This window comes from Spermophilus citellus, assembly GCF_964194105.1.
Source record: "Spermophilus citellus genome assembly, chromosome: 2".
Classification (NCBI taxonomy): Eukaryota; Metazoa; Chordata; class Mammalia; order Rodentia; family Sciuridae; genus Spermophilus; species Spermophilus citellus.
In genome coordinates, this window is record NC_138183.1 from 30729755 (window position 1) to 30755369 (window position 25615).

Here is a 25615-nt window from a genome sequence, read left to right on the forward strand (position 1 = left end):
CTTAAATTTGAAACTCCTTTTTGAACATCTTCTCTGAGGGATATTCATCAATTCTAATGTCTTATTAAGCTGATTACACAAGTTTTTAGTATTATTGTTTTTTAGTCCTAGAGATTTTTTTCTAATTTATGTATTTTTGTCCCATAAATACATATCAGTGAAAACATTTGATTAATTAATATTTATATTTTCTTCTTAAATGTCTGAAGTTTACCTTATTTCATACTGCCCTTTATGAGACCTTATACATAATGGAACTATCAAAGGGAGGGACCTTTCTTTGGAGATTTGAAATGAAGACAGCCTGGATTTATTGCTTGCTAAGAGAGAATTGAATTTGCAAACCAAGTTCCTCCAAAAAATATAAGTACTGATTTGAGATGGATTGGACATAGGAAGAATTCAGGGACTGATAGATTTTTGAAAAGCTAATGCCCTAAACTTCCACCAGTTTTAGCTGTGTAGATCTTTTGACTGGCATGAGTTTGTTCCAACTGACTTCCTACTGTGTAGGATGTCTCTAACTGATGAAGATGAGCTTAAAACCATCTGTAATATGTAATACTTGATGTCCTGTGACTCTGTACAAGGTACTTTTTCCTTTTGGAGAGTAGGAATTATTTTTTCAAAAGAGAACTATTCATCTTAGAGAATCATTTTAACAGTCATAATAGTGTTGCAACTTAATAACAATCATATTCATGTTGATGTGTTTTAAGGTTAAAAAATCACAATGCTTGAAAGGTATTCTGGAATTTGTAAAGATAACAGAAGTGGAAATCAGGAATAAACTAGACAGAATAATAATAATCAGGAATAAACTAGACAGAATTCACTAAATGGTGGAGACATAAACATAAGCATAGCAATACTTACATACTTACATATTATAGTTAGAAGTTGGCAAAATTATGTATACAGTAATAGATACTGAATTAACATATATGTATTGATATATTTAAATATATCTGATTATTCTAAGGAATTCATAGAGACACTCTGGAACCACCCAGGTGAATGAGCATGTATTGACTTGGTACTAGGAAGATTGTTTTCTCTCCTGGTTTGTCTTTAATACTGTCCATCAACATGATGACTTTGAGTATTATGGATAATTTAGTATATCCATTTATAATTTATCAGTTCTGTGAATTTTCAGTTTCTTGGGCATTGTTTTATAACTGGAATTCAAGTTCTGTCTGTGTTTGTCTTGGTAATACCTGTTTGTTTAATGCATAGTATAATCAACAATAAGTCCCTCTTCTTCTGATCATAAAGCCAAGAGTCCCAGAAAACTCATGTAAATTTCCTGATTATGGGCTCTGCTCTGTGTATAGAAGATAAAGTGATAAAAAATATTTCCAGAAAACTGAGTGCTCTAGTTTAGATATTGAACATCTCCAAAAGACCCATGCATTGAAGGTTTGGTCTCCAGCCTGCGTTGCTACTGTGACATGGTAAAACCTTTAAGAGGTGGGGCCCAGTTGGAGGAAATTGGGTCATTAGGGATGTGCCCTTGAAGTGGATATGGAATCCTCATCCCTTCCTCTCTGTTTCTGCCTTCCTTCCTTTATGAGGTGAGCAGCTTCCTTTGTCATACACTTCTACCATGATGTACTATGCTCCCACAAGACCAAAGTGACTATTCCAAGCAATTATGGATTGAAACATCTGAAACAGTGAACACAAATAAACCTTTCCCCCTTTTAAATTGATTATCTCAGGTATTTTGTCACAGTAACAGAAGGCTGACTAACACAGGCAGAACTGGGTGATCAATGACTCTTTTAATATGTTTCCCAACTCAACAAACTTGGAAAAAGAAATAGATAAATTGGTCTGTGTGGAAAAACATGATTCAGATTTATGAGCTATTCATTAAGATATCAGAATGATGGACTTGAGACTGGGAGCAGAATTTCTCTCAAGCAATATAGGAATGATACAATTAATTTACTGACAGGTTACCTCACATAAATCACTGTCCAAAATTTTCATCAATTTACTTTACCACCATCATCATATAAGCATACCTGTTTCTCTGCACCTTTGCAAACACTTGAAATAATACCTATTTCTCTAATTTTCATTTGTCTCCATATATGTGAATATGTGTGTGTATGTGTGTATGTGTGTGTGTGTGTGTTTTAATTTTATTATCACTATGAGTTAATGAAATGAGACTTATGGGTGAAAAATAGAATATAACAATAATGTCTTATTCAAAGACAATGGAGTTCTTCAGAGTGAGAGAGAATGACAGTGAATAAGAAGAAAGAAACTAATAATCCTCTTTAGAGGATATGACTGGAGCTGAAAGATGAGAAAAACAAAAGCAATATCACCTAATATTTATTCTTTAGAAAAACCTGACAAAATGGGTAAATGTGTGATGTGTTCTTCACAATGGTTATAAAACTTATATAGTATGAGAATTTGTGAAAATTCTAAATATTTTTTAAAAGTTGTATTCTATTGAAGAAGACTGTCTTTTAATTTCTTCACTTGTCTGTTTCTCAGTTTGAAACCTTAAAACATAACTAAATAAATAAGAAAAATTTTACTGAGGATTAAATTTGGGGAAAAAGTTGTTTCGATTGGTGAAAAATCAATAAATGAAGGCTTTGGAGAAAGTGGGAATTTAATTTTTATTGGATTAAGTAAGAAAAGTAGAGATATTCATTTGTGTACCTGAGAAGACAAATTATAAACATCCTAAGCAAAGACTTCATACAAAAAGTTTGTTGTAGATCTCCCTGTTTCATCAGAAAAAGTTCTTGATTTTTTTTAGATATATTGAAAATTTTAAACGATATTTAAACAGCGAATTCTCTTTTGTTGGTATCATGATTTGATCGTACTAAAACACTCAAAGAGTTTTAAGGTGAGACTTTTTTTTTCAAAAAGCAAAAATAATTTTCTTTATTCTCCTAGACTGCCAGTCTCCTCTCCACAAGTAACTGTTAGAAACATGTTTTAATAATTTCTATTAGAAAAAAACTATGTGTGTTTATATACAGATTTGTATATAAGTGAGTATCTGATACTTTATGTTATCATGAGTGAAAGCTCATTGAATGCATTGTTCAGTAGGGAATGGTAGTCAGTATTGGCATATAATTATAAGTACTGTCTCAAGCTGATATATTTGGTTTGGATAGAAATCTAAACTCTGCCTCTTGCTAGCCATGTGAGAGAAAATAATGCAATTTCTTGGTGCTTCTTCAGTTGCTTTATTTGTAAATATATATATATATATATATATATATATATATATATATATATATATAGAGAGAGAGAGAGAGAGAGAGAGAGAGAGAGAGAGAGAGACAGAGGTGTTAATAAAAATCTCTACTTCCCAGGGCAGTTGTTAAGATGAAATATATAAAATCATCTCAGGTAACCAGAACAGTGCCACAAAGCAATAAAAAAAATACACTCAAAGTTTAGCTATTATCCTAATATTATTATGCTTTTCTCACTAATTTATTTTATAGCTTTTCTCCTATCTGCACATACAGATCAATCTTATAATAAATTGTTATGCAGATAGATAGATAGAAAACATTTTTTGAAGTACTGAAAATTGAACCCAGGAAATTCTACCACTGAAATACATCCCCAGGCATTTTAAATTTTATTTTGAGATAGTGTCTCACTAAGTTGCCCAGGCTGACCTTGAATTTGCAGCCTTCCTGCCTCAGGTTCTTGGGATTGTAGGCATGTAAAAACCAAGCCTATTTGGCTCAACCTTATTCTTTTTAATGACTGTATACTATCTTTACACTCCTATGCTGATGAACAGTTAAAGGAACAATACTGCAGTAACAGTCCATGCTCAGTTTTACACCAATATGCAAACATTTACTTGGGATGTATTCTGAAAGGTAAAGTTTTGGTTCAAAGAGAAAACACACTATGTATATTACCCCACAACAGATACATAGAGAAAACTATCTCTACAAAATATACCAAATAGTTAAGATGTGTTGGCAGAAGCCTTTTAGAAAATACTATGTAAAAAAAAAAAAAAAGCACAATTTTATTTGAGACACAGATTGCAAAAGGATAGTTGTGTGACTCATTGTTGGTCAGTGGTGACAAATAGAAAACTGACAACAGAATAGCTCACTTTGATATTTATCTCTCTTCTTTTGAAGGAAATGGGGCTTCATATGAAATATCTAAAATCCAACATAGGTGCAAAGATCATGGGTGCCTTTCTCGATTCTTTGAATTTGTCAATTAGGTCACATGCAATGTGAAACAATGCCCATAATCTGTGATCAGAGAACCAGAAAAATTTTGATGAGCCCTAATTATTTGCTAGATGTATTTTCCCAAGCTAATTTTCTGGGCTTATTTCCTCAATGATTGACTGAAATATGAAGGAGGAGGAAAAGCATAATGGCTTATGCAAAGAATGAGAATTAAATTAACTTTATAAATTTTATAAATAATAGTTGTCACTATTAATAAACTTAAAAAGTAAGAAAAATGCTCAAATAATGGGATTCAAAGTAATCATGGTATCTTAAAAAGCAGAGGGAAGTGAGTTTAATGTACCAATCTCAGAGATGTATAAAATGCAACTTGGAATGATAGGTAATGGAGGCTTTAGAGAGAAATGGAGATAAGTGGTACCAACATGAATTCACCAAAACAAGTCATAACAACTAGCCTCATTTCCTTTTTTGACAGGAATACTGGAATAATAAATCATAACAGTGAATTCAGCAAGCTAACTTCAGAAAGTCATTTGAAAAAGTATTTCAGATTATTTTTGTAGATAAGATGAAGAATAAAACTTATTAACTCAGATGATTCTGGGATCATATACACAAAACAAAAGTCACTTAATTGATGGAGCAAAGTAATAAGTGTTACAGAGCATTGCTTTTATTCCTTTTTATCAAAACATGTTATTTATTTGAACATAGCACAAACTTATCGAGTGGGGAACTGACATAAAAGCTAGAATGTATAGGAAACAACTGGCTTAAAAAACAGAATGAGGGCTGGGGATGTAGCTCAGGCGGTAACGTGCTGGCCTGGCATACGTGCGCCCTGGTTCGACCCTCAGCACCACATACAAACAAAGATGTTGTGTCCGCCGAAAACTAAAAAATAAATATTAAAAATTCTCTCTCTCTCTCTCTCTCTCTCTCTCTCTCTCTCAACAAAAACCAGAATGAGAAGCCACAAAGAACCTCACATGCAGAACTGAAGACCAAGTTAATCAACAGGAAGTTTATGGTCCTTACAAAAGTAAAACCCAGAAAGAGTATTAACTGCTGCAAGAGTGAAAAAAGACTGAAAGATATTAGATGACAGGAAGGATTTCATAAGTAAACCATGTCTTAGAGTTGTTTAAAGTAGCTTCAGGATTAAAAGAATGTATAGTTCTATTTAACTTCAAATTGCTAAAATCATGCTTAGTTCATGCATAAACACAAGGCAAGGGATTGTGTTTTCAGAAGTACTTTGATAAAAGAAAAAACTCTTAAAAAGAAAATGACAGAGTGGTAGGCACCTCAAAGGCATGTATGAGGATTACTTGTACTTAAAAAATTTAAAACAAAAAATCAAAAGATAAATACTGACTTTATTGAAATATTAATGAGAACTATCTGGTGAAAATAAAATAGATACATTCTGAATAATATTATAGTGAAGAACAAGAGTCTATTGGTAGAGATTACAATGTGTTTGATATCACTGAAAATGAAATAAAAAACACATGAAATAGAGCAATTCATTCAGGGAAAAGGCCACTTCTGAGTGATGAGGTGTTTATCATGAGTCATTCAAGAAAAGGTGGATCAACTATTCACAGGGGACTTTTTAGCAGTGCCATAAGGATTTGAACTCTCATGTTTAAGAATCTATGGTTGTTTATCACTTCTTTCTTTCTTCTTCTTTTGTCTAATTTTGATTTCTGGTTTTCATTTGATTCTCCTTTCTCAGTTTTTCATGTACCATATTACAATAGACTCATTTAGACCAAATCATGTCTGTCTCATCTTTTGTATTACTTTTCCCTCTACTCTTCTCTATAACTCTGTTAAGTTTCCGTGAGAACTTATGCATTTGGCTTAATTTTGCCGCATATACACACATGCTTGTATTGTTCATTGATCTTTTGTTTGATTACTAATACAGCACATTTTTAAATGTCAAAGTCAATATATTTTTATGCTATTTATAGCACTCTAAATGGTTATTACAAGAACAGCTATGAGAATAGCTGTTTTAAAGTTGAGTTTTATGACACATATACATGCTAGTGACCCAGACAAAATCATGTATGATGTGATCATCAGGATAATATGAGTCTGTATTTCTCTGTACTTCATTTATTTGATAACATTATTTGATTAAGACAAAAGAGTAAAAACATCTTCAATTTATAATGAGCATATTAATGCAACATTTCTACATATTTTTATAAACTGCTTTTTAAAGTATAAAGTATTGTGCTCATTGTAGAAAATGTGGTGCCTCCAAAGGCTCACATCAGCTTTAAAGACATGTATTGACTGACTCAGAATGGAAGAAAAGGGTATTCCACGAAAATGAAAACCAAAAAACAGAAAGGGAGCTATTTTTGTATTATATAAGATAGACTTTAAATCAAAAACTAAAAAGAGACAAAAATGTCATTATATAATGTTAAAAAGGATCAATTAATCAAAAAGATATAACACATAATCATAACATAATCAAAAAGACATAACATACTATATCCATGTACCCAAAATTGAGTCACCTAAATAATAGAGCAAATGTTAAGATCTGAAGATATAAATGATATTATAATAATAGCAGGGGAATTTAACATCCCATTTTCAACAATGGCTAGGTCTTTCAGGCAGAAAATCAATACAGAAACATTGGGCTTGAAATACACATTAACCTCAAATGGACTTAACCAACATACAGAACATCCCACCTAACTCAAGAATGCACCTTCTCCTTAAGAACACAGTGAACATTTTCCAAGAAAAAATATACAGAAGGCCTCAAAATAAGTGTGAATAAATGTATGAATACTGAAATTATACTAAACATTTCTTCCAACAAGAATGGTATGAAACTAGAAACAGTAATAGAAGGAAACCCAGGAAACTTAACACCACCAGGGAATTAAACAATGTGCTTCTGTACAAACAACTGATAGGTCAAGGTAGAAATCAAAAAAGAAGTCAAAAATGTCTTGAGACAAGTAGAAATGAAGGCTTGCTAGAGCAAAGCTTTACAATGTAGCAGGAGCATTCTGAAGGGAAATGTCCTACAATAACGCCTATGTGACAAGAAAGACCTCAAGTGTACACCTCACTGTACTCTTCAAAGAACTAGAAAAAGAAGAACAAAATAAGCACCCTGTCAGTAGAAAGAACAGAATACTAGAGAATATAGCATAAATAAATGAAATATAACAAAATAGAAAACAAGAGAAAAGACCAACAAAACTAAGAATTAATTTTTTGAAAATATAAATAAAATAAAAAATTGTTAATTTGGCTAATTAAAGAAAGAGAAGAAGGTTTAATCAGATATGTAAGAGATGGAACAACTGATACCACAGATATACAAGAATCATAAGAAATTAGACAACCTAGAGAAATGGATAAATATCAGAAAAATGCAACCTACAAAGATTAATCATGAAGCTATAGAAAATCTGAACGGATCAATAACAAATAAGAAGATTGAATTAGAATAAAATATCTCCAATCAAAGAAAACAAAGGCACTGCTGATTTTGTTTGTAAATTCTATTAACATTAAAGAATTAATACCAATCCTTCTCAAACTTTCTTCCCAAATTGAAAAAGACTCATTGTCCTGATGCAAAAGCCAGACAAGGATTTTACTACAAGAAAAGAAAACAACAGGTAAATTTCCCTGATTAACAGATACAAAGATCCTCAACAAAATAATAGCAACCAAATTCAAGAGCACATTAAGAGGAACATCCACTGTGTTGCAATGACATTTATCCTAAGATACAAGTTTGACATATAAATACCAATAAATGTGATACCCCACATTCACAGAATAAAAATCATATGATCATTTCAATAAGATGGAGAAAAAACATTTAACAAAATTCAACATCTTTTCATGATGAAAATATTCTAAATATTTGGTATAAAAGAAATTTATCACAACCTAAAAAGGTCAACTGTGAAAAACCTACAACTAATTTAATATTCAACACTGCTTCTCCTGTAAAACCAGGATAAAACAAGGATGCCCGCTGTGAATTCTCATCAGCATAGTATCATGAGTCCTAGCCAGGACAATTAAATAAGAAGTCAGAAGAGAAGATTTTTAAATGTTCTCAGTTTAAAGATGGCATGATTGTACCTATTAAAAATCCATAAATATTCCACCAAAATATTAAAATGAATGAATAAGTACATAAAGTTGCGGATGGAAAATCAATCCTACAACAATGAAATTTGATTTTCTTCACTGAAATCAAAGTGCCTAAAACAGAAATTAAGAAGGCAATTCAATTTGCAATTGCCTTAAAAATATATATGAATAAATTGAACCCAGGAGGTAAAAGTTCTCTGTACCAAAAGTATAAATCAGTGATTAAAGAAGCTATGTAAGACATAACAAATAGAAAGACATCCATCTTGTGTTTCTAGATTAGAAGAGTTAATATTGTCAAAATTATCATGCTACCCAAAGTGATCTACATTTCAATGTGATCCTTATGAAAATCCTAGATTTTCACAGAAATAAAGAAAAAAAAATCTAAAAATGTATATAGAATGACAAAAGAACCCATATAGTTAAAGCAACCTTGAATAAGAACAAAGCTGGAGATATCATACTTTCAGATTTCAAGATTTATTACAAAGATATAGTAATGAAAGCTGTGATACTTCTATAAAGATACATAGAAGAATGGAACAGAATAGAACCCTGAAGTAAACCTATATATATAATCTTATACAAAGGCACAAAGAATACACAAAGGTAAGACGTAGATTCTTCCATAAATTGTTAGGAGAATTGAATTTCCATATATAAAAATATGAAATTGGCTTTTATCTTACACCACACAAAAATCAAAGTGAATTAAAGACTTCAACATAAGACCAGAAAAACAAAACTAGAAGAAAATATAGGAGAAAATCTCTATGACATGACATGGATTGTGGAAATACTTTTATAGATATAATATCAAATACACAGACAACAAAGACCCAAATAAGCAAGTGAGACTAATTAAACTAAGCAAGGAGAACAATCATCAAAATGAAAAGGCAACCTATGGAACAGTGAACTCTATTTGCAAGCTATGTAATCTGAAACAACTTGTATGCCCAAAATATATCAATAGCCTCCCCCCACCCCGCCACACACACACCAATTCAAAGAAGAGCAAAGGATCTGACATTTCTCCAAAGGAGAAATACAAGTGGAGAGTACAAGTATGTTCAATGTAGCATTATTCATAATAGCTGTTATATGGAAACAACTTCAGTGTTCAACAATGGATGAACAAAAAAGAAAAAATAGCTAAGAAAGGAAGGGAGGGAGGAAGGAAGAAAGAAAATGGAATGTTATTAAGTTTAAAAAAAAAAGTAAATCCTGCCACTTGTGATAACATGAATTAATCTAAAGGACATTAGTCTAGGTGAAATAAGCAAGCACAGAATGAAAAGTACTGCATTTTCTCATTTATATATGGAATCAAAAGTTTAAACTCATACAGAGTACAAGGATGGTTATCAGAAATTGAGGATGGAGAAATGGGGAGATGTGGATCAGGGGTACATTTTTGATTAAGGAGTCAATGAAGACCTCATTAATCAATTAACTTTGTACTAAAACTTTGGTTTGTCAGGATCAAGCCAACAATTTCAAAAAATAAATTAGAGTCTTGCCATTAAAGTTGATATAGCCAGTAGTTTTTCCCCAGAAAAGTTTGGTTCTATCTATGATAATTCTTGTCACTGGTAGATTATGATTCTTTTTCCAATATTTAGATGAGAACCATTGCTAATAGCTAGTCCAACTTAATTCTATAAGTGGTCAATGTCTCTATATCTGCTGAATCCTAAACAATAGGCCTGAACTCTTGAGGTGAGACTGGACTTCAAAAGACCCGTTCAGATATCAAGCATTGAACTTATGCCTGCTCATCCTGGGGACAAGAGCCACAGCAGGTTTTCAGGTTTCTCCATCTTTACTTAAATTTTTGATGTTAAGGTCATAATGTTACTACTCTGAGATCATTGAATTATGATTTTTGAAACTCAAATCCTGTTATCCTGAGATAGAACAAAAAAAAAAATAGTCGTTGAAATGCTCATAAACCATTAGAAACAATTAGTGGATTGATGTAAACACCTAATGTCAATAATCCGAGGGCTACACATGACTGACGCTTAGGACAATGGTAGAACTAGCTTGTATTTGAAGATCATTTTTCTCCTTTGAAATTAGGCAACTTCAACGGTTCATGACATTCTCCATCATCAAGCTAGGTTTACCTATTTTATAAATAAATGTTAATTTTTGAAACAATAGGAAAACATTGCTAGATCAATAAAGTCAGTTTTAAGTAGCAGACATTGAGAGATATTTACATGTAAAGTTATAACTACTTTATTTCACATGCCACAGACTTCACTTTTGAAGCTCCAACTTCCAAATACATCACAATCCCACTCATTTCCTACGACCTCCTCTGCTATTCCCACATACCAATTTACCATTGTCTGCCATCTAATGTTTATTGCCAACTAGACTTCATGGAGCCATGCTTAGCTCCTTTACACTCAGTTCCTCACGTAGCTCATGTGTCATGTTGTATAAAGTCTTTTACTGTAAAAATTAAAATGTATACAAAGTATGCAAAAGAGTATAATGAATTTTAAGCACTCAGTAATTAACAAACTTCTGTCACTTTCCATCCAATCTGTTTAATAACAAAAGTTAATATTTATCATTGTTCATTCTACAGTTTGTTTATTTATTTAATTATTACCAGGAATTAAATTCCTTGGTGCTTAATAACTGAGTTATATCTCCAGCCCTTATTTTTTTTCACTTTTTTTTTCATTTTTTCTTTTTTTATTGATTATTTAAAGCATTACATAGCTCATGATATATCTATCATCTTTCATACATTTGACTCAAATTGTGTTTTGAACTCCCATTTTCACCCCAAATACAGATTGCAGAATCACATCTGTTACATATTCACATTTTTACATAATGCCATATTAGTGACTGTTGTATTCTGCTACCTTTCCTATCCCCTACTATCCCCCCTCCCCTCCCCTCCCCTCCCATCTTCCCTCTCTACCTCCCCTGCTGTTGTTCAATTCTCTCTCTTTTTTCCCTCCCCCTTGCCCCTCATAACCTCTTATAATTCTATGTATCATTGAAGGTCTCCTACTATTTCCATGTGCTTTCCCTTCTCTCTCCGTTTCTCTCCCCCCATTCGTCTTTGTTTATTGTAGTCTTTTCCTCATGCTCTTCCTTCCTGTTCTGTTCTTAGTTGTTCTCTTTATATCAAAGCAGACATTTGGCATTTGTTTTTTAGGGCTTGGCTAGCTTCGCTTACCATAATCTGCTCTAATGCCATCCATTTCCCTGCAAATTCTATGATTTTGTCATTTCTTAGTGCTGCATAATACTCCATTGTGTATAGATGCCACATTTTTTTTTATCCATTCATCTATTGAGGGGCATCTAGATTGGTTCCACAGTCTAGCTATTTGTTAAGTTACTTAGGACCTCTTGAAGTTGCTGAGACTGGCTTTGAAATTGTGATCCTCCTGCCTCAGCCTCTGGAGCAGCTTGGGTTATAGGTGTGTACTACAGTTGCACATAGCCTGGCTCACAGTTCATTTTATGGAGGTGAAGCATATATATCTTTGCAACATCAAAAGCTGGAACTTGATTTTCTTCTATTCCCTTCAAATTGTCTTACCATATGAGGATCACTGAGCATGGCTTCTGCTTTCTAAGTTATACTGTGAAGAACAACCCCACATGGGTGACAAATTCTGGGAAATATGCCAAGTTTTCAATTTCTCTTGACAGTTCTCATGCTACTTCACTCTGACACAATACAGCACTGAAGGCACCATTCTGAAGTTAAAGTGGATCCTACTAGTTGCTGTGCCAGGAGCGATTCCAGTCTCTATGAATTGTTCTCTCAAGGGCTGTCTCCATTCTCTGGGAAATATTCCTCCCCTTCCCCATAAGAATGAGGGCTGCACTGCCCCCATCTTAATAAAGAGAGCAGATAAGAAAGTTTCCGAGTGTACATTATCTCTTAAGAAAGCTACCACTGCTTTCGATAGTTTTGAAATGTTGCCTTTTGTCCTCAGACTTAAACTATACAGGATAGCATCCTATAGTAATATAGAAAATTGACTAATAAATCATATGCCTCTACTTCATAAAATCCGCAAAAGCCACATCTAGAATATATTGTATTTACTTACGATGAGGAATATTTGATGGTGTGTCCTAGTTAAGTTTTGCCAGTTCCTTTAAAAAAGGAAGATATCTTTATCTTTCTTTGTTCAAGGGGGAAAGGAAGCTGGGGAGGTGAAAAAGGCTGGTTCTAATAGGATGAAATTAAAGAAAAGGAAATATAGTCTATTACAGGAGAAATAATGCAGTGACAGTGAAATCTATCATGTTGTTGAGTAAGTCCCCGTGGACATAATGGGAACAGTATCTTCTAGATAATTAATGGTAGTGTGATCTTGTTGATAGGCTATATAAATGGGAATCGTGAAAAAAGTTCCACTTTGAATTTTATTACCTCTTTAGGACCCCGCAGAAAAAGAGACTTGAAGCATTCATCTGAGCAACACAGTGCACTTGCCTACGTATATCTATTCATCCCGACTACTCTTTGTAAACATGAAGAAATACTTCTGCATTTTACTTCTCAATACTAGGGAACAGTGAAAATATTTTTCTTTTGCCATTTATGGAAGTTTTTATTTTATTTTATTTTTTTAAATTCTGCTGATTTAGCCCTAGGAACAAAGAATTTAAACAGAAAAGAATTATTGCTTTAAAATACTGCAGTACCAAAAACAAACTAATAAAATCATAGGAGTTCCTATAATAATTATCTCACCTACTAAGTAAAAAATTTCACTCATCATTAATCAAAATTATCATCTGAAATACTGTTAGATTATCTAGCTTTAAGATATAAGTATTTTTACTTATGCGTTCATGAGGGTAGGCTATTTTACCAACTGATATCGAGATCTCAGGGGCTTAACACGATGGAGGTCTATTCTTTGCATAGCACAATATAAAGGCAGGAGTGCTTTCCTCCACGCAGTTATTGAGGACCCAGGTAATGTTCACCTTTTAATGCAATCATCGATAGAAGAAAATAGGATAGACTTAACATGTGAAAGATTATTTACCCTCAAGCATATAAGTGGCCATCTATTGCTTCTGCCCATGTTCCATTGATTTCAACTATTCACATGGCCCCACCTAGATGAAATTGGTCTGAGATATGTAATACCAAAAATGTACTCATAAAGTAATAAAAACAAGTCTTCTAAGGAAAAATTTCCCTACAGGAAGAAATTACATTAATAATAAAAAACACACTTGGTGTATAAATATAAATCTTTAATTTATAAATCTGGAGCTCATTTCTCTAGTTTACTCAGGAGAGAATGAACTATTATTCAATGCACATTGTAAAAATTCTATTGGGCCATCAGCAATATTTTCTAATTTAAAATTAAAACATATAGAAATTATGCTTTATTAAAACATTCTAATATTTATTAAATTTGTACTAATGCCATGCACTGTCTTGGGCTCAGTGAATAAAAGTATCACTTAAAACAATGGTTCAAGTTTTCCGGTATCCAGTGTATAATGCCAAGATACAGATTCAAATCTAGTACAGTATATTGGTAAGGGTCTCACTAAAAGTGGAAACAGATGCTGTGGAACACTCAAGATGGGCTAATTCTCCCAAGGTGAGCAATGGTACCTGGAAGTGCTCAGGTATATTCCAGTTGGGAATGGCACATTGCAAAGGCCTTTGAAGATGTGTGAGATTCCACCAGCCCATTGCAATAGAAAAGGTGTTGTGAATGGAGAAAAAGGTGAAACTGCAGCATCTCATATCCAGTTAGGTCTAGGGATTTTAGAGTGAATTTGTGAAATGAGAAATGAATTTCAGTATTTTCTTAGTAGTGCTTTTCAATCTTAATGTTTTGAATATGTGATCTTTGGCTTGGTTTTCTGGGATATCTACTTAAAAATACAGTAAACAATTGGGAGAATTGAGGTATAATATTGAGATATTATTGATAACATTGAGTTTATGACATTCAAAAATATGGTTTTCTAGCAAGAAAATAATCTCTTGTCCCAGATTTTTTCTTAAAAAAAAAATGATGTGTAAGCTATTTTTCAAAAGGGACAGACTCTCAAGTGGACATCTATAGCCCTAACCTCATTCCCATTCTACACTTAAGTGAGATCCTTTACTTAAGTGTGAGCATGACCTGTGACTTGAATCTTAAAACAGTATAGAGTGGAAGTGGTGGGTTTTATATAATTACGTGAGTGATATTATGTGATTACATTATATGAGACTATAGTGCCTAAGTTGCTGGAGTCACCCTCTTCTTAACCATGTTGGAGTAAAAAGGTATTCATGCTGGGAAACACGATGCGGAATAAAATTGAGGGTGGCCTCTTGATGCTGAAGGCACCATCTGGCAGCAAGAAACTAAAGCCCTGAGTTTTACAGATGTAGTGAACTCAATGATGCCAGCAACCTATTGAGTTTTGAGTAACTCCTTTCCCAGCCAACTTTCAGATGTGACCATAACCTCTAGGCCTTTCTGAGAACCAGGAAAGCTATACTTGAAATCCTGGTGCACAGGAATTATGAGATAATAAATGTGTGTTGTTTTAATTTTCTTAGTAGGTGATAGCAATGTTATGTAACAATAGATCACTAGTATACACATCAAAAGAGAGACTCGGAATTTCATATACATGGAGACCAAATAAGTAAGGGGGGAACCAGGCTCTATTCTCATTGCAAAACATTATGAGAAAGAAAATGGCAAGGAACTGGAGAGTAAAATATTCAGGCTTGTCTGTCTGACTTTTCCTTTCAGATAAGAAAAGGAACCATACCTTATACTACAGGTATTACTGAGGACACCAGGGAGGCTTGCCCTACTTTCCTCTTTAATATCTTGTAACGACATCATCTTTTACTTTGCTTCTGCACTGACCTACAGCAGGGCCACATTAACTTGATGCTATACTTGAAATTAGGCAGAGGAAGGCTTTGGAATTAAATGTTTATCAGGTGGGTTCATTTAGGTGAGAGGCATAAACATTGACCTGAGAGCTACAAAGCCTACCATGGAATCTGCCAGGACACAGGATACATGGAAGATGTCTCAGGCTCAAATATGCACAAGCCAGTGCAAAAGTACAGTCAGAACAACTAAGGGCTACACCTCTTGTTTCATGAAGCCAAGGGATTCACACTGAGCTTTTATATTCAGAGGAAAATATAGTCAGGGTCATCAATCATCAGGCCAAAAAAGGAAAACAAAAAAAGAATATTGCTCAGGAGATGAGAATATACAGTTTCTAAGATCCTGAGCAACTCAGCCCTGTCTCTAAAGATCTTTTGACATCAGAGAAAGAAAAAGGAGCATGACAAAGAGAAAAAGAAAATATTTGCCCCCAAAAATCTTAATACTAACTGTATGCAAACTGCTATTATGAACTAGAATTAATAATATTAAAAACAATTTTTAAGGAAAAAGGCAATCAACAGACATCAAGATGATAAAGATACTGGGATTAATAGGAGAAAAGACTTCAAAGTAGCAATTGGGAACATCTTTCAACATGTACTATATATATCCATCTTTACCAAAGATCTAAAAGAAGGAAATATTGAATAATTAATCCATAAAAATATGTGTTGAATGTGCCAAAGCTACAAAACATACTAATGAGGAATTTAAAAACCTAAAACAATTATAAAGATATTTAACTTCTATGGAGTTAAAGACTCAATATCCTAAAGTATCAATTCTCTGGCATTAATCAACAGATTAGCAGAATTTCATTTTGAAAATAAATATATGAAACAGTTTTGAAAGAAGAATAAAATTAGAGATCTCTACAATAATAAAGACAGTGAGATGCTGGTAAAGTGGCAGACACATAGATAAATGGAACAGACTAGAGCATTGAGAAATAGTCCCATGAATTTTAGACCAGAAGAAAATATTCATAAAATCACATAGGTGACCAAAGTCTTAGATCAAGATATAGGAACCCTCAAAACTCAACAAGTAAACAAACAACTCTGGCCCCCCAAATGGGCAGACACTCCACCAGGGTACACATAGGATAGCAAAGAAGCATATGAAGATAGCAACATCGTTAACTTTCACAGAATGCAAGTCAAACTGCTTTTAGTACTATATACCTGTTAAAATGGTGAAGATTGTAAAAGGAAACAGAAACCAGTTAGAAAAGACAAAAAGCAACACATATTCATTGCTGGCAACAAATATAAAATTATATAACCATTATGAAAGTAGTTTGTCACTTTTTTAATTAAACACATACTCTATGATTTAGCCACTCACTCCTACAAGTTTACTCTAGAGAAATGACCAGTTGTTGTGTTCACAGTATATGCATGTATGCACAGCCAAAACCTAGAAAAAATTTCAGTGTTCTTCAGTAGACAAGTGGATAATCAAGCTTACATCCTTGCAGTATTTATTCAACAATAAAAATGAACATTACATATATATGTGATTATGAGAAAGAAAAATGGCAAGGAACTGGAGTGTAAAATATTCAAATTACACACACACAAACACACACACACACACACACACATATATGTATATATATACATTTATATATATATATAAATTTGGTTCTGGGTTTTGAACCCAGGGGTGCTTAGCCAGTGAGCCATATTCCCAACCCTTATTGTTTATTTTGAGACAGGGTCTCATTACATTGCTGAGGCTGGCTTTGAACTTGAGATCCTCTTGCCTCAGCCGCCTGAGCCAGTGGGATTATAGTTGTACACCACCATACCCAGGATGAACATTTACTATTGATACATGCAACAACATGGGTGAATCTCTAAGGCATTATGCTGAGAGAAATAAGTTCATCCTGATTATTGCACAGTATATGACTCAATTATATAACAGAGATAAAATTGAAGAGAAATCAGAGATTTTAGGGCCTATCTTTATAAAAAGCAGTGCAAGTGATGTTCTATGTCCTTATTGTGTTGTTGGCTACATGCACCAATAGACTGTTAAAATTCATAGGGTTGGATCTTTAAAAAACTCTCAATATTATCATAATTACATTTAAAAATAATTTAAATACTCAGTAGTTTATCCTGATGGGGTTTATCAAGTTACCTAACCTAAATAACAGTTTCCTCTTCAATAATATAATAGCCTTACAAAACAGTAGCAATTACTGTGTACTAAACATATTATAAGCAAACTTATGGAATAACTCACATTTATTTGAGGTGTGTTATAAAATTATCTCTATTTTTGAAATAAAGGTGAGAAAAGATTGTTTCCCAAGAACCGCATCTTTCTCCTAGTAACTATCCTGAATTCTTCCATATGGTGACCATGTGCTAAGAAAGAATCTGGTCTCCTTTTGGCTCTGAAAAAGGGTACTGATGGACCAGGATCAGTGTCTGCGCCTAAGCCAATTAGTGTAATTCAGTTCTCTAATCAGAGTTATTGTTTCCATCAAGAGTAAAGGGACAATTTGGGCAAATAAGTTTTAAAAAGAAGCTTAGTAAAATTTGATGAAAGTATTAATTAAGAGTTCCAGAATTGACCTTCCTTTTCCTTGGATATGAATGAAAAAACAATATGAAAAGTGGCGGCAGTCTCTTTACTACCACTAGAGGGAGCCCAACATACCCAAGAAGAAACCAGGGACTTAATGCACTTAACCCTGAGCCTCAGGATATGAATCATCCTGAAGAATTCCCTCTTTCTAGATGTTCCAATTTTATAAGCCAGTAAATACTTTCTAAATTTTTTAGCAATTTTAATTTCATAATTTTCTTCAACAGAACTGGAATCAGAAGTTATAAAAGAGATGAAAGAATAAATGTATCATGTTCGCTTGTTCTATATATGAACAATTAAAGAATAATTTTCATTGCATAGCCCTCCTCCCACCCCTGGGAGAATTTGCAATGGTAATGAATATTTTATGCAAACTTGATCACATTTACCAGACTGTTAATTTTATTTGGTCATTGAATTTATCTGGATTTATGCAATTTTATGGTCCTCATCTTACATGTGAAGAAGTACCCACCAGATATTTTTTAAAAATGTAATCTGCATACTACATATAACACAATTGTCAGTAGTATTTGCTAAAAAATACATATTGTAAAGTTCCCTCCCTATCTTTCCCATATCAGAATCCTTAAAAGAACTCAGTGGCTAACAAATTCCATAGATGATTCTTGTTCTGGTCACCACTGTTCTGATTACCAGTATAAAAGCTTATTTGCAGGCTTCATCTCTCTAAACTTACTGAATATTCAACCCTGTCACCCTTTCTCCCTAGTTCCAAAATATGCTCTTCCTGGTTCCAAAGATGCTGAAGTCTCCTCACCCTTCCAACTTCATCTCACTTGTTTTTTATTACTTCTCTTGCTCTGGCTATGAAAAGGAGAATACCTTGTTTAACAGCCACATTCAGATAATATTTAAAAAGGAAAGAGGGAATCCAAAGTAAAATCAGTACAAAGGAAGAAGGAAGACTAGGCGCAAACAAAAATTGTGAGTGCTATTGGTTTTAATTTTACTTTTTAGTTTGAAATAATTATATATTCACATGAACTTTCAAATATAACAGAGTTCCACTGCAACTTTTAAAATGGCTTTGTGTATATCAAACTAACAGCAAACATTAAACTTAATAGTGAAATACTCACTTCATTCTCATTAAAGCCAGATCAAGAAAAATTTGCTCCCTACCATCATTGTGATGAATGATGGTTTCTATGTACTTTACTAAGATAGCTACCAAAAAAGCCATAAACATTGAAACAAAGACAAAATCATTATTTGATAGATGATATTATTTTTTTATCTTGAGATCCAGGAAAATCTAGTGACACTCTTAGTGTGTATATACACACACACACACACACACACACACACACACACACACCAATTGAGTGCTCAGTAATTTTTCAATTAGAAAATACTTATAAAAACTAATAACTCCCTTATATACCAACAATAACTAAAGGGGAAAACATAGAATGAAAGGATTCTCATTCAAAATAACATTAAATTAAATTGAACTAGGAATAAACTAAGCAATGTGATGCTTTTATATAAAATAAAAAATTACAAATCATCCCTAAGGATTGTAAGTAAGTCTTAAATAACTGTACAGACAAAAATGCTCCTAGATGACAAAACTCAACATTATAATCTTGTTTAGAAATTAACATGTAAATATAAGAAATTTTTTTAATTTGAAGAAATTATGTTAAATACAACCCAGAACTATTAAAGAAAATATATAGCCTATGATATTTTGAAAAAAGAAGTTTAAAGTAATGATAGATTTAGAAGTTCAAGGTGGGTTTATAGTAGCAGATAGAATATATTGAAGACATATAATTAAAATAATGTAATATAGCATTAGCCTTTCATAGACAGATCTATGACACAGGTTACAAAGTCTGGAAAGGCAAATATAAGCTTCCAATATATTAGAAAATTTAGTTACACTTTAAATCAATGAATAGGAGAAAGGAAAAAAATAAACAGTTGGTTAAGCAATTGGCTATTTGAAAAGAGTATGTCTATTTTTGGTATATATAATATTACTCAGATAAGTAAAACATTTATGTGTAAAAATAAATAATTATAAAAATGCTTGAAGAACACACAATTTATATTTGGTGGTAAATGGCTTTTATAATCATAACCTGGCTTTAAAAATTGAAATTCAGGAAAATGTAAATAAGGTTATTTATAATTATCTTTTGAATATTTAAGCATCAGAATCATGTTATTTAGTAACATAAATATATAAAAAAAGGCAAATTTTAAGATGGGAAAACCATGTTAAACATAATATAGAAAAATTGATGTATTTGTTGGAGAAAAGATCTGTCAAATCAGACTTTAAAAAAAATACCAAAAGATGGAAAACACATGTATAACAAATGCAAATACTTAACTTGAGGTAAATTTCACCAAAATATCATTTTATCTGTACATAGTTGCAAAAGCATTTTCAATATAATACTCAGTGTTGGCTAAAAAAATTAAATATTTTTCTTATATTCATGGTGGTACTATGTGCTATTAAAAATAGTTGTCGGATATTAATTTGGAAATCTGCAAAAAGATGATTTAAACTGATAATTTAAAATTATTAAAAAATGATTTAAAATGGTCTCATTTCATTTCTAGAAATTAACTAAATTCAAGGAGTCTCATAAAGATTTATGTTTGGGCTGAGGATGTAGCCCAGTTGCTTAGCATGCTACAAGTCCTGGGTTCAATCCCCAGTATTGTAAAAGAAAGGAAGGGAGGGAGGGAGGGAATGAGGGAAGGAAAAGGTTTATACAGATGGGAGAAAGTCATCTAAAAATAATCATATTGATCTTTTGGTCAACCTTAGTGAGTTCACCCTTAGCCAATTTTTCTCTGATTTATAAAATGAAAGAAGAGAGACATTTGTAATGTTCTGGTTATCTTAGAATAATTTATGCCTCTAATTTGTATGTGGTGTCCTCATTATTTGAGTTCTCCAATGTCAGGGAAAATGTGTCATTCAACTCTCCATTTCCCTATACTGGTTGCTATCAAAATATCAAGTGAATAATCAGAAAGATCATCTCTGTCATTCAGCTTTTCAATGCTGTTACTAAAACACCTGATAAGAACAACTTAGAGGAGAAAAAGCTTATTTGGGGCTCAAAGTTTCATTGGTTCCATCTATGGTCAGCAGACTCCATTGCACTGGGCATAGTGGAGGAAACTCCTCAACTCAGGCAGCCAGAAAGCAGAGAGAGAGAGAGAGAGAGAGAGAGAGAGAGAGAGAGAGAGAGAGAGAGAGAGAGAGAGAGATGGAGGCACCAGCAACAAAATATAAATCTCAAAGGCACACCCCCACCCATAACCTACTTCCTCCAGACATGTGCTCCACCTACCAACAGTTACCTTGGAGTAGAGTTGTCCTTTCAAATTCTTACCTAATCAACTGGATTCATCCACTAATTAGGTTACAGCTCTCATAATAATTTCCCTTTAGACATTCTTCATTAACACAGGAGCTTTTGGGGGATGCCTCTTATCCAAACCATGACAGATATTTTCATTTGCCTGGGTCTGAAGAGCTTTTGAACATGTGAAACTTCCTAGGGTAAAACCAGGAAAGCCCAATAAACTGGGACTGACTTATCACCTTGTATTCCTTTTAAATGGTAAAATGGGTTTTATGTTTTCTTCTTTTTTTAATTGAATAATGAAAGTTCTGAAGTCCCTTTATTAATAACAATTAGAAGAGGTTTTATAACTGAAAAGAGAAAAAAAACTGAGTCAAAGTGAGTAGTAAAACAGCACTGTTTTTGCATAGTAACATTTGCAAAGACAGGATTCCATTCCTCTGACAGGGAGATGGAGCTGAGAAAGCAGAACATAATATCCTGCCAGAGTGCATAAGCCAGTGTCCTGAGTAAGATTAAGGCTGAGAAATGCATGTTTCAGGGAATGGGTTCAGACTAATACTTTTGCACATGGCTTTAGCTTTGTGAGATTAATCTGTTTAAAGCAGCTACCTCAAATGTATTATGACCATCAAAAAATTACTTTGCCTGACCTATGATTAAACACAGGGGAAGAAGGCAATGATATCATGTAAGATAAAAGCTGTAAAGTAAACAGATTTATGCTGGGAAAATAATACTATGGGATATCACATTGCCAACTTAAAGATTATAAACTTCTTAAGGATAGGAACCATGCCCATTTCTTTTGTCATTTTGTCAATATGTTACACATAATAAGACAATAGCAATAAAAAGCAACACACACACACACACACACACACACACGTAAAGTGAATAAAGTACAGGAACATTTTTTCTTAGTACCTGCCTGTGTTTGGAACTGGGTGAGCAAGAAGATTATAATAAATAAACAAGGAGATAAGTCTGCCTGGTTTTGAAAGTAAACAGAAAATACGAAGAAATCCATTCTTATTTTGAAAAGAAAATGCCTCTGTGTTTAATATAAAAGCCAGGATATAGTGAGCTTTATAGATGTTCTTGGGAATTAAGGAAAGAGTCTCACTTCTAATGGAGGATTTGTGTTGGTCTATATTCAGCAATAGAAAATGAAAATTTATTTTTAATGTGTAGTTACTTAATGAAGTGTGAAGCTTCCCTTTCAGATTAATTCAAAAACATTTCTTAAGGCTTAATGCCAAAAGGAAGAAAAATAATGAAATGAGTAACATATAACTTCTCTTCCGAATGAAGAAATAGAGGGGCAAACTTTGCTGGGAGAATGAATAAGAATGTGCATTTTATAAACTAGTTAAAAATAAAAAATAAGTACTGTGAAACGAGACTAGCTTCTTAATTGAAGAATTAGCAAGCTTCAAAGAAGGAAAAGAAACAGCCTTTCACTAAAGGGATTCAAGAACTAAAATTGAACTTAAAAAAAAATATTTAAGTGATTGCCATAACACATTTGTAAGGAAAAACAATGAACCAAAAATGTGAACCAAAAGGTATTCATTTGTTCTGATCCTCTCTGTATTCTTTCTTCCCACCAATCTCATGGACTAGGTCTTTGTCTGATTACCTTTCCTTATTAGCTGATGTTCTCTGTTTTTTCTCTTATTGTTCTGAAATCTCCAAGTCTCCTTGAAGAGTGAAATGCAGTCTTCAAGTGTGCTTTTTTTGGCCCCTTCCTCACACAGATTAATTAGCAGTCAGCTTTTTATTTATATATTTGTTTGCACTACTTGGAGTTTAAACTTATTCATTGTGAAAAGATAAAGGCAATACCTAGTTATAGCACATGGCTTTTAATAGGTTATGGTTAAAGAAAGCTGATAAGATAGTATACAAAATTTAACATAAATTCAGGACTTGGCAAACTCTCCCCAACTCCTTAGAAATCTCTCTTTAGTTAATTCATGATGTGCTTTTATATTTCATATACTAAAGAGTGAATTAAGGGTTTTTTTTAGGAGAATTCTTGGCAAACCTCTCTTCCTTTCTTTGCCTATTCTGAAAGTAATTTAGCTCTCCCTGCCCTCCTTTTCTCACCACCTCCCCGCTTGTCTCTCTCCCTCTGTGAGTGTGTGTGTGTGTGTGTGTGTGTGTACACATATGTGTAATGCTCTAAGTGGACAGCTTAGAATATCAAGAAATGGGCTCAGTCAGAAAGATTTTTGTTTTCTTGTTTTTTTTCAAGATACCCTTTTTGTATCCATCTCAAATCTCTCTACATGGCATAAAAAAAAAAAAAAAAAAAAAAATCACTGCTTGGTACAACTAAACATTTGTCTTCCCCTCCAGTATTACTGTTTGTTCTCTAAGTCTCTCTAGTTCACTTATCTATATTCATCTTCATTTTGTAGACCATTTGTATATTATGAATGTATTACATGCAAATAGTTCCATATCTAGGAGGGTATCCTTATCTCCAGCATCATTCCTAGTGATTAAGTTCTATTAGTTCTTTCAGTTTGTGTGATGGAATTTTTTTTTCTAGTTGCCTCTACAGAGGATATTGAACCATTCTGCATCCAGCTGTAGTCTGTGGAATCTGATCATATGGACTTCATTCACTGGGCTCTTGCCTTCTGGATTTCAGTTGAGTTCAACCAGTGGGACAGCCCACTGGGACCAAAGTCCCCAGTAGAGTGGGATCTGATTCCTGCTTCTCTCCATTAGATCTCAGTGTTGACTGAGTCTCTCAGCCTAAAGCCAGAGGGTACATTGCTTGGCCTTTTCCCAGTACCTTAGTTGCTTTGGCTTCCAGTGACTGCTTCCTCTCTTTGGCCATTCAAATTTAGGAATATTAATGGTTCTTTACTCTTTGCTAGCCAGACAGTGATTCTTCATTCCTTTTTGATTCACCTTAATGAAGCCAGATTTAAAATTAAGTAGTTGGGCTGGGGATGTGGCTCAAGCGGTAGCGCGCTTGCCTGGCATGCGTGCGGCCCGGGTTCGATCCTCAGCACCACATACCAACAAAGATGTTGTGTCCGCCAAGAACTAAAAAAAATAGTAATAATAATAATTAAAAAAAATAAATAAAAATAAAAATAAAATTAGGTAGTCAGTGTAGTTAGGTAAATTGGGTCAACTATCGACTAAGATCCAAAATGGAGGCCATGTTAAGAATGAATTCTGGGAAAAGCAAAACAACTCTTGGAATGTTAATGAAATCAGGGAAAAGCCCAAGGCCCAGAGCCCATCCCAAAGAAATGTTAATGAAGATTACTTCTTTGCCCCATCTGTGCCCCACCCCTCGGCCCTTCCCACCTACATTCCATCACTGAAAGAACTATAAAAAGGGGAAACAACTGCACTTCCACGGATTCCATCTCTTGGGTCCCCTTCTTCCTCCGGGAGAAGTCTTTTCTGCTGTCCTTTAATAAAGCCTCTACTTTCCACTCTGACCTTGCCTAGGTGTGCTTCTCTGGTGTTATTCTTCAACATTGGGGAAGCAAGGACTAGTCACCGGTCAACAGCGGTAACATTAACCTGCCTATCATTGGTTGGATGTTGTTTTTCCCAAAAAAAGTTAATGTGTAGGAGGCTTGATCCCTGTGTAGCAATGTGAGAGGTGATGAAAATTATAAGAGTTGGGACTAATTGGGAGGTTCTTATGTCAGTGGGGGCATGTATTCAAGAAGGGACTGTGGGAACCCCATTGCTCTCAGGCTCTGTTTTCAGAAGCGATTGCTTCCTCATAGATCTATTCTGCCATTTACCCCGAGGCCCTCATTAGAGCTGAGCTGGTGCCTGTGTCATGTCTTTGAACCTTTAGAACCGTAGGCTAAATATACCTCTTTTTTTTATCAAGTTATCTTGCTTCCTGTATTATGTTATAGTAATAAAAAGTGAACTAATACATTCTTATGACATTTTAATTATTCTTTTTTTAATATTTGTTCCAACAATACTTTATGCTTTGTTTCTTGCTGGGAATCTGAATGATACAATAACTAGTACCAGAAGCAATCTTAGAAAAACATAAGTTAAACTCTAAAAATGTCCACCTTTTTGAAGGGAAAGGAGATATTAATCATTTGTGGCATTAAATAGCATCATAATTACCACTTATCACTGCTGGTAACATGGGATAAATTACAAGAGGAGAACAAGGTGCTAACAGATCAAGTGGCTATGCCACTTAATTGCTATGGTAATAATAGTAATTATAAAGCTTGTTGGGTCATCCAGTAACCTCTGGTGGCATTAGATCTTATATACAGTAAAGAGAGAAAGGAAGCAAGAGGAAGAG